Source organism: Hevea brasiliensis, chromosome 1 (genome assembly GCF_030052815.1).
Source record: "Hevea brasiliensis isolate MT/VB/25A 57/8 chromosome 1, ASM3005281v1, whole genome shotgun sequence".
NCBI lineage: Eukaryota > Viridiplantae > Streptophyta > Magnoliopsida > Malpighiales > Euphorbiaceae > Hevea > Hevea brasiliensis.
The window spans coordinates 96019461-96029457 of NC_079493.1; the positions used below are offsets into that span (position 1 = coordinate 96019461).

The 9997-nt window shown below is 28.3% G+C and overlaps 2 pseudogenes; both read left to right on the forward strand.

Annotated features, from left to right (window-relative positions):
* Positions 1-1806: 1806 nt before the first annotated feature.
* LOC131179340 (endochitinase-like) lies at positions 1807-3127 on the forward strand (annotated as a pseudogene).
* Positions 3128-5659: 2532 nt separating this feature from the next.
* Positions 5660-9068, forward strand: LOC131179188 (inactive chitinase-like protein 1; annotated as a pseudogene).
* Positions 9069-9997: the final 929 nt, after the last annotated feature.

Genomic DNA, 9997 nt, shown 5'->3' on the forward strand with positions numbered 1-9997 from the left:
ATTTTATTTTTGAAAGAGGTCAGAAGTGTAATTGTATCTTTTTTTTTTCAATATGAAAAACCTTAGAGGAACTTTTCTAAAACAAATTAAAATTAAGTAATTTTATTATAGTAAATTAACATTTAGAGATGAAAATGAAATAACCTCTAAAATTTTGAGAAAATTGGTACAATTTACTCTGAGGCCCGTAGCAACTTTGCTATGTTTATATTGTAAGGCCAAATTTTTAATTTTTATCCAAATTTTTTTTTAATTTTTTGAAGAAAACATTTTTTTCAAAAAAAAAAAAAAAAAACTTTTCTGAGAAATACTTCCGAGGAATAATATTTAAAAAATCTTACAAAATAAAATATTTCAAAATTTTCCTTTTTTTTAAATATTTTTTTGACAATTTCAGAATAATTTTTTTAATGAATAAAAATATTTAAATAGTAATCGTAAACATCAATGACATTAAATTCAGAACGATCAATTGGACTAAATTAAATTTCAAAACAATTCAGATTTGAAATATTATCATATATATTAGAAAGTAATTTGAAGCAACCCAATTTATTTGATCTGTAGAATCAGTAAAATTATAGGTATTTTTAATTAATTATGTCATAAATTGATTTTAAAATTTTACTAAAATATTATAGAATTTTTTTAAAATTAAATTAAATTAATTAAGAAAAAAAATTTGAATAAAAATTCATTTAATTATAGAATTTATAATTATTAAAAAGATTAAATATATATAAATATACACGCAATATAGTGCATACCACGAAGATTTTACTAGTTTTTTTTTTATAAATTAATAAATAAGTATTTATGGATTAATAAAAAAAAAATGTGATGGTTAACAGGGCGACTGCCTCCAAACAAAAGAAATTTTCTTAAATGTCCTATTATAGCTGTTACCATGTGGATTCATGTTGCTCCCTATAATTCAGCCAAATTTTTTCTTTTTTTAATATTCAATTTCAATTGTTTTGTACAACTAAACATAATTGTTGAGTATGTAATTTTGATGATATATAATTATTATAATATTTAAAAAAATAAAATAAATGCAAGAACACTTCTGTTGGCATGCCATGATCTGTAAGGGCTAAATACATAATTGGTCAGTTAACCAACATATTTAAGCAACATAAGAATTAAGAGGCTCAAGCACTCTTCCTGCTTTAAATGAAAACCATAATAAAAGTGATTTATTTGAAATAATTAAAAGACAATATTAAAATGTTATTAGAATGTTGATGATGAACATTAATTCTTATGCTATAATTGCTTAAGTACATTAATAACGAAATATAAATGAGTCATAAAAATTCTTTTATACACATTAATTGAATTTAATTTAAAATAGAATTAATAATTAATTATTAAATTGAATTTAAAAATAAATTTATTTAATTAAATATTAGTTTAATTGAATCGAAATTAAAATAAAGTTATAATTAATAACTAAATTCAAATTGAAATAGAATTTATTTCTATAAATTATATTAATGTTAAAAATATTTAATTTTCTTTAAATGGATTAAATTTGGTTAATTAATGGACAATTTTCTTATACAATACAAATATCATAATTTTTTTTTTTACCGAGGCAATAAAAGTAAAAATAATGATATTATTTTTTAAAAGTAAAAAAGTATTCTTTTCATGAAAATTATTTTTTAAAACAATAATAATTTTATGATCATAATAGAAATACTTTTATCAATTCACTAAACAATAAAATCACAGCTCTCTATATATACCCATCTTCTAATTACATAACCTTCACTCCATTATCCAGAAATATAATCATTATAGATAACAAAAAATACAGACATGAGGACTTTGGCCTTCACAGTTTCTTGTCTGCTGTTGGCGTCCCTTTTGCTTGGAACTTTAGCTGAGCAATGTAAAAGCCAAGCTGATGGTGCCTGCCCAGGAGGCTGCCAACGCCAATGTGGCGGTGAAGTTGGCTTCGGAGACATTGGTAGTATCATCTCAAAATCAACGTTTGAGGAGTTTCTCAAACATAGAAATGATGGTGCTTGCCCTGCCAATGGATTCTATACCTATGAGGCTTTTATCACAGCAGCCAACGATTTTCCTGCCTTCGGCAGCACCGGAGATGTTGATACGCGTAAAAGGGAGATTGCTGCATTCTTTGGCCAGACATCTCATGAAACTACAGCTTATTGCTTTTTTTACCTTTTTATTTTATTTTTTAATTCTGAGGCTTGGTTTTGACTAAAACTCATAATTTTAAAAGTTGAACTTAAAATCTCACTGTTTTGAGGATGATTAAATATTAGTGAGGTAAAATTTATTAATTTAATCAATTAACTTCAATTAATTTAAAGATTAATCACCTTAATTAGTATAGTGATGCATTGTAGGAGGGTGGCCAACTGCACCCGATGGACCATATGCTTGGGGATACTGTTTTAAGGAGGAAATAAATAAACAGGATTACTGTTCTCCAAGTACCGATTATCCTTGTGCTCCTGGCAAGCAGTATTACGGTAGAGGTCCCATCCAGCATACATGGTACGTTTTCTTTGGCAACACAAATTTGATGTTAAACACATAGATTTTATTATAATAATAAGAAAAATTAAATTATTTATTTGCTTATGTAATTTAGTCCATGTTTGACATAAAATTCGTTATAATATTATATATATTCTAAACGATACAGAAATTATAATTATGGTCAGTGTGGGCATGCCTTAGGATTAGACCTATTGAATAATCCAGACCTCGTGGCAATAGATGCAGTCATTTCCTTCAAGACAACAATTTGGTTCTGGATGACACCACAACCTCCAAAGCCCTCCTGCCATGACGTCATTACAGGACAATGGTCATCGTCCAACGATGATATTTCAGCCGGCAGACTTCAAGGTTATGGTGTAGTAACAAATATTATCAATGGTGGCCTTGAATGTGGTATTGGCCAAGATACTAGGGTTGAAGATCGCATCGGATTCTGCAAGAGATACTGTGATATATTTGGAATTGGCTATGGCTACAATCTTGACTGCTACAATCAAAAGCCATTTGGAAATGGGCTTAGGGACTTGGTAGATGCAATATAATTAATTTACAAGTTACACTATTTCCTTTGATGGATGCAAAGGAAGGAAAAAATAAACATATGCTTTTGGCTTTTTTAATTTTATTAGATAATATGGATTATTACATCGCAACATCCGTATATGGAATGAAAAACTTATATATGTAGATTATATAAAATACTAATTTATTCATTTTTTAAATAATTCTATAAATTTGTCCATTCTCAATAATTCGTGAAAATTATGGGTGGTGCAACTTTTCACTTTTCAAATAAAATAAATACGATTAATTATTAAAAAAATGAAAAATTATTTTTTAATGCTATTATTTTAAAAATATTTATTTTTAATATAAGTAGTAGCTATTTTATGTAATTGTGATTGAATAAATTAAGTTTGTTTAATTGTACATGAAATAACTTTTAAAATAATGCAAGTTTATACTAATTAACATATTCTGTAATTATTTTTCATGTCCGACGTTGGTTCATTAATTTCTTCGAAATTACTATTAATTAGCTTATTTTTAAATTTTAAAAAGAAAATAATATTTAGTTTGAAAATTCATTTAATTGAAAATAAAAGTCAATATTCTATACTTACACAATTTGTATTCGTGATTTATTAATATAATGGATATTTTATGTTAATTTGTTATTACTCTTTTACTATGAATATCACTTGCAAATTTTTTTTTCAATTGTATTATTATATTTTAATATTAATTAATTATTTTTAACTAAAATTTATTATTTAACTATTTATGAAAGTAACTTCAAGTTATTAATTAAAGTAACTCTAAGTTACTTAAAGTCATTTATGTTTCTTGTTAAATTATATATAAATAGGTTATAAAAAAATTATATTTAAATAGGTGAGTTTTCTTTCATTACAAAAAAACTAAGCAACAAAATAAAAAGAAAGTGTTTGAAAGAGTTTAAAATCAAAGAAAATGTGTTTCTTGATGGAGCTTCACATTCAACCATTAATATAGAGTTGATTTGAATTACATGATAAGATTGTCAGAGTTGTTTTTACCTTGGAGAGAACAAGTTCATATAAAGAATTTATTGCATCGATTTACGAGCATTGCTTATCAATAAAGCCTTGAATCTCTCTTAAAAAAGTGAGATTAAATATATCTCAACTTGATAATCATATTAGTTTGTTCTTTATATTTTAATTTTTTTAATTTATTATAGTTTCACCAACAAATTTTTTTCCAAGTTTTATTCACTTGTAAAGTACAAGAAAATTAAGAATAATTACCAAAAAAAACCTTGTACCTTCTAAATTTTTACAATTCTACCTAGTATTATGAAATTTACCAATTTAACTCTGAACTTTTCAACCCTTACCAATTCTATCCCGCTATTAAGAAAATTTTTATCTTAGTAATAGAGATGTTATGTAAGATGCTAAGTGAGTATGACCTAGTTATAGTTAATATAGAAGAGAAAGACATATCTTTGAATGAAATGAAAAAAAATATATTTAATTCAATGTGCGTACCTTATATTAATATATATTTGACAAGTTGCACTTAAATAGTCTTCTAGTGTTTACAGATGAAATAAAAATATAGGATTAAAATACTTGAAGTGATTAGGAACATGTATTTTTGGGTAAGAACATATTATTTCATTATTCTAATATGAAAAGTATAGCATATATTGAAGTTGCATTCTCACGTGCTATTTATATGCCATCTTTGTTATTGAAATAACAGTTTTCTTAGTGGTGGAGTAGAATTGACCAGAGTTAAAAAATTAGGGTTTAATTGATAATTTTCATAATATTAGGTAGAATTGCAAAATTTTAAGAATACAGAATTTTTTAGCAGTTATTCCAATAAATTAATTATTTTTAACTTAAATTTATTTATTTAACTATTTATGAAAGTAACTTCAAGTGATTAATTGAAGTAATTTTAAATTGCTTAAAGTCATTTAAGTTACATATTTTGTGATGCTTTGTAGCTTTTTCCCAACAAAGAGCATTTATAATTTTACTAACTTCTTCAACACATAGTTATGCACTCTTTTGAAAGTGAGAAAAATATACATCATTTTCAGTTTTCTATATTTAATACCAATACAGGTTGTGGAGGAAACGGAGAAAACAGATTCTTCTTTATCTAATGAATCAATTTATGACGAGGAAAGCAGATGGTAGACTTATAAACCATCACACGTTTTGAGCATTGCTCACTTGTAGTTTATTTCATTATATAGCACAACAAGGCAGCGTCAAAAGTATGCGGATCTCTCACTACCTATCTTCCAGTTATATAACCTTCACTCCATCATCCAGAGAAATATAATTATATCATATATAGAAATAAGGGCTTTGGCCTTCACGTTTTCTTAATTGTCTGCTGTTGACGTCCCCCTTGCTTTGAACTTCAGCCGAATTAATAATTTTAATTTTTTTTTTGTTAAAAATAATCATATTGGAAATATTTTTATCAATTAACTAAACCATAAAATCACAGCTCTCTTTCTATATATACCCATCTTCTAATCATATAACCTTCACTCCATCATCCAGAAATATAATTATTATATCACCAAAAAAAAAAAATAATTACAGATATGAGGCCTTTGGCCTACATAATTTATTGTCTGCTCTTGACGTCCCTTTGGCTTGGAACTTCATGAGACGTTGGTAGTATCATCTCAAAATCAACGTTTGAGGAGTTTCTTAAACATAGAAATGATGGTGCTTGCCCTGGCAATGGATTCTATACCTATGAGGCTTTTATCACAGCAGCCAATGATTTTCCTGCCTTTGGCAGCATCGGAGATGTTGATGCACGTAAAAGGGAGATTGCTGCATTCTTTGGCCAAACATCTCATGAAACTACAGGTTATTGCTTTTTTTACCTTTTTATTTTATTTTTTCATTCTGAGGCTTGGTTTTGACTAAAACACATAATTTTAAAAGTTGAACTTAAAATCTCACTGCTCTGAGGATGATTAAATTTTATTGAGGCAAAATTTATTAATTTATTTTGTCCAATGATTGCAAGGTTATTCTGGGAGAGGCTTTAACAAGTCAATATCGGTTAATGGTCTTGGATGTCAAGTTTAGGAACAATTCAAATAAGGCTAGAAGAATATTATAGCTTGAACAAAGTGGTAGGAGTTCAAAGGAGTAAAGCAAGTCAAGTTCAAAAATGAGTTTATCGAGTTTGAAGCATGAAAACTGGATATGGAAGTCGATGATATGAGGATACAGATGCCATCAAAGATTAGAGAAGTAGCTAGAAAAGTACTTGGAGAGTCTAGATGACATAGGCCACCCACAAAAGAGAGATGGTGGTAGAATGAGAAAGTACAAAAGGTAGCGAAGAGAAAGAGGGAATGGAATAAGAAATTAACTAAGTGTGATAATAATGAGGCTTATGAACAGTATAAGATAGCAAAGAAAGAGGAAAAAAAGACAGTTAGTCAAGTAAGAGCGCAGACCTTTGAAAAGTTATATGAGAAACTTAGAACTAAAGAAGGGGAGAAAAATATTTATATATTAGCAAGGAAGAGAGAAAAGAAATGTCAAAATCTCAATCAAGTTAGGTGTATTAAGGATAAAGAAGGAAAAATATTGGTGAAAGATGAGGACATTAAAGAAAGATGGAGAAATTATTTTGATGACCTCTTTAATAATAGTCAAAGTGGTAATAGAGTAAATATAGACTACGGAGCAATAGAAAAGAATGTGAATTATACTAGAATGATTAGATCTTCAGAAGTAAGGGAAGCACTTAAGAGAATGAAAGTGGGTAAAGCCTGTGGACCCGATGGAATACTAATTGAAGTGTGGAAGTGTTTGGGAGATGTGGGAGTGGCATGGTTAACTAAATTATTTTATAAGATTTTAAACTCAAAGAAAATACCTGATGAATGTAGGAGGAGTATTTTAGTACCTATTTTTAAAAATAAGGGAGACATACAGAGTTGCTCAAACTATAGGGGAATTAAACTCATAAGCCATACTATGAAGTTATGGGAGAGAGTTGTAGAACATCAACTACGTCATGACACTTCTATCTCTCCCAATCAATTTGGCTTTATGCCCAGTTGTTCAACAATGGAAGTGATCTTTCCCATTAGAAGCTTGATGAAGAAATATAGGGATGGGAAGAAAGATCTACATATGGTTTTTATCGATTTGGAGAAGGCTTATGATAGTGTTCCAAGAGATGTCTTATGGAGAGTATTAGAACAAAAGAGGATATCTATTAGGTCCATACAAATGTTGAAAGATATGTATGAAAAAACAACTACTATTATGCGCATAGTAGGAGGAGACACAAGAGATTTTCCTATCTCAGTTGGATTACACCAAGGTTCAGCTATGAGCCCTTATCTTTTTACATTAGTTCTAGATGAATTGACGAAACATATAAAAGAGAGTATCCCTTGGTGCATGATATTTGCGAATGATATAGTTCTGATAAATGAGACGCGAGAAGGAGTCAATATAAAGCTAGAGGTTTGGAGAAGTACTCTAAAGTCAAAGGGCTTTAAGTTAAGTAAAATGAAGACAGAATGCATGCATTGCAAGTTTAATGAAGACCAAACTTGTGATAGGGAAAGAGTTAGTTTGGATGGAATGGTATTTATTCAAAGTAATCACTTTAAATATCTTGGCTCAATCCTTCTAGTAGATGGGGGATGTGAGGAGGATGTCAGTCATAGGATTAAAACCAGATGGTTGAAGTGGAGATGGGCCACGGGAGTTTTATTTGATTGCAAGATTCCCAATAAGTTAAAAGGAAAATTTTACTATATAGCCATACAACTGGCCATGTTATATGGTAGTAAGTGTTGGGTAATAAAGGAGCCGTATGTGTCTAAGATGAGAGTTGCAGAGACGAAAATATTAAGGTAGATGAGTAGCCACACTAGACTAGATAAAGTCCATAATAAGAGTATTAGAGAAGAGGCAGGTGTGATGCCAATTGAGGATAACTTGAGAGAAGGGAGATTGGAGTGGTTTGGTCATGTCAAGCGTAGACATACGGAGGCTCCAGTTAGACAAGTAGAGCACATTGGGTTAGAGGATAAAAAGAAAAGAAGGGGTAGACCTAAACTGACTTAGAGGAAAGTAGTACAATATGGCCTAAAAGCATTACACATTTCTGAGGATTTAACCCAAAATCGTTTAGAGTAGAGAAAGAAAATCCATATAGCTAACCCAAATAAATTTTTGGGATCAAAGCTTAGTTGAGTTGAGTTGAATAACTTAAATTAATTTAAAGATTAATCACCTTAATTAGTATAGTATGTAATTAACAGAGAAATTTGTGTTGGTGATGCATTGTAGGAGTGTGGCCATCTGCACCAGATGGACCACATGCTTGGGGATATTGCTATAAGGAGGAAATAAATAAAGAGGATTGTTGTTCTCTAAGTACTTATTATCCTTGTGCTCCTAGCAAGCAGTCTTACGGTAGAGGTCCCGTCCAACTTACATGGTACGTTTTCTTTGGCAACACAAATTTGATGTTAAACACATAAATTTTATTATTATAATAAAAAAATTAAATTAATTACTTGCTTATGTAATTTAGTCCATGTCTGACGTAAAATTCTTTATAATATTATGTATATTATAAATGATATAGGAATTATAATTATGATCAATGTGGGCAAACCTTAGGATTAAACCTATTGAATGATCCAAACCTTGTGGCAACAGATTTAGTCATTTCCTTCAAGATAGCATTTTGGTTTTGGATGACACCACAATCTCCAAAGCCTTCCTGCCACGACGTTATTACGGGACAATGGTTAGCCTCCAACGATGACATTTTAGCCGGAAGACTTCTAGGTTATGGTGTGATAAACAAATATTATCATTGGTGGCCTTGAATGTGGTATAGGCCATGATACTAGGATTGAAGATCGCATCGGATTCTACAAGAGATACTGTGATATATTTGGAATTGACTATGGCGGCAATGTTGACTGCTACGATCAAAGGCCATTTGGAAATTGACTTTGAAACTTAGTAGATGAAATATAATTAATTTTCATGTTATACAGGAAGAAATAAATAAATGAAGAAATAAAAGAAACATCTGCCTTTGATGTTTAAATAAAAATTACATCCGGCTTAAATGACAAGTTTGGGTAGTCTTCACAAATGCCATATTACCGTTTTGGATAAAAATTTGCACACATTTAAAGTGTTTTTTTTTTTTAATTTGTTATTACTCACTTTTCAAATAAATAAGTACAATTAATTATTAAAAAATGTAATATTATTTTTTATGCTTATTTTTTAAAAATATGTAATTTTAATATAAATAATAGTTATTTTATGTAATTGTGATTGAATACTTAAATTTATTTATTTATATACAAACAATTTTTTAAAATAATACAAGTTTGTACTAATTAGTATTAACATATTCTATAAATATTTTTTAATGTCCGACATAGGCCTGTTAATTTCTTTAAAATCTTTATTAATTAGTTTATTTTAAATTATACAAAAAAATAATGATTAATAAAAAGAATTTTAATTGAAAATGATAATCAATCTTGTATACTTGTGCAATTTGTATTCAAGATTATTAATATAAAGGATATTTTCATGTTAACTTGTTATTACTTATTTATTGTGAATATCACTTGCAGCATTTTTTTTTATTCAATTGCTTTTTTTTTTCAAATTTTTATCCAATTATTGAGCACAAGAAAATGTAACCTTAGAATAAAAAAAGATACCTTTAAATAATGCTTTAGGAATGAAAAATTTAAAATTCCAATTACAAATTGCCATGTAAATTTTAATTAATATTTTTAAATTAAATTAATTTGCTTAGATAAGTCTATTTAAATATTGTTATATATTTGGTAAATAGCTAATTAAAATATGTCATGTCAATTATTAAAATATTTCCTACTTTGGATGCACCTGAA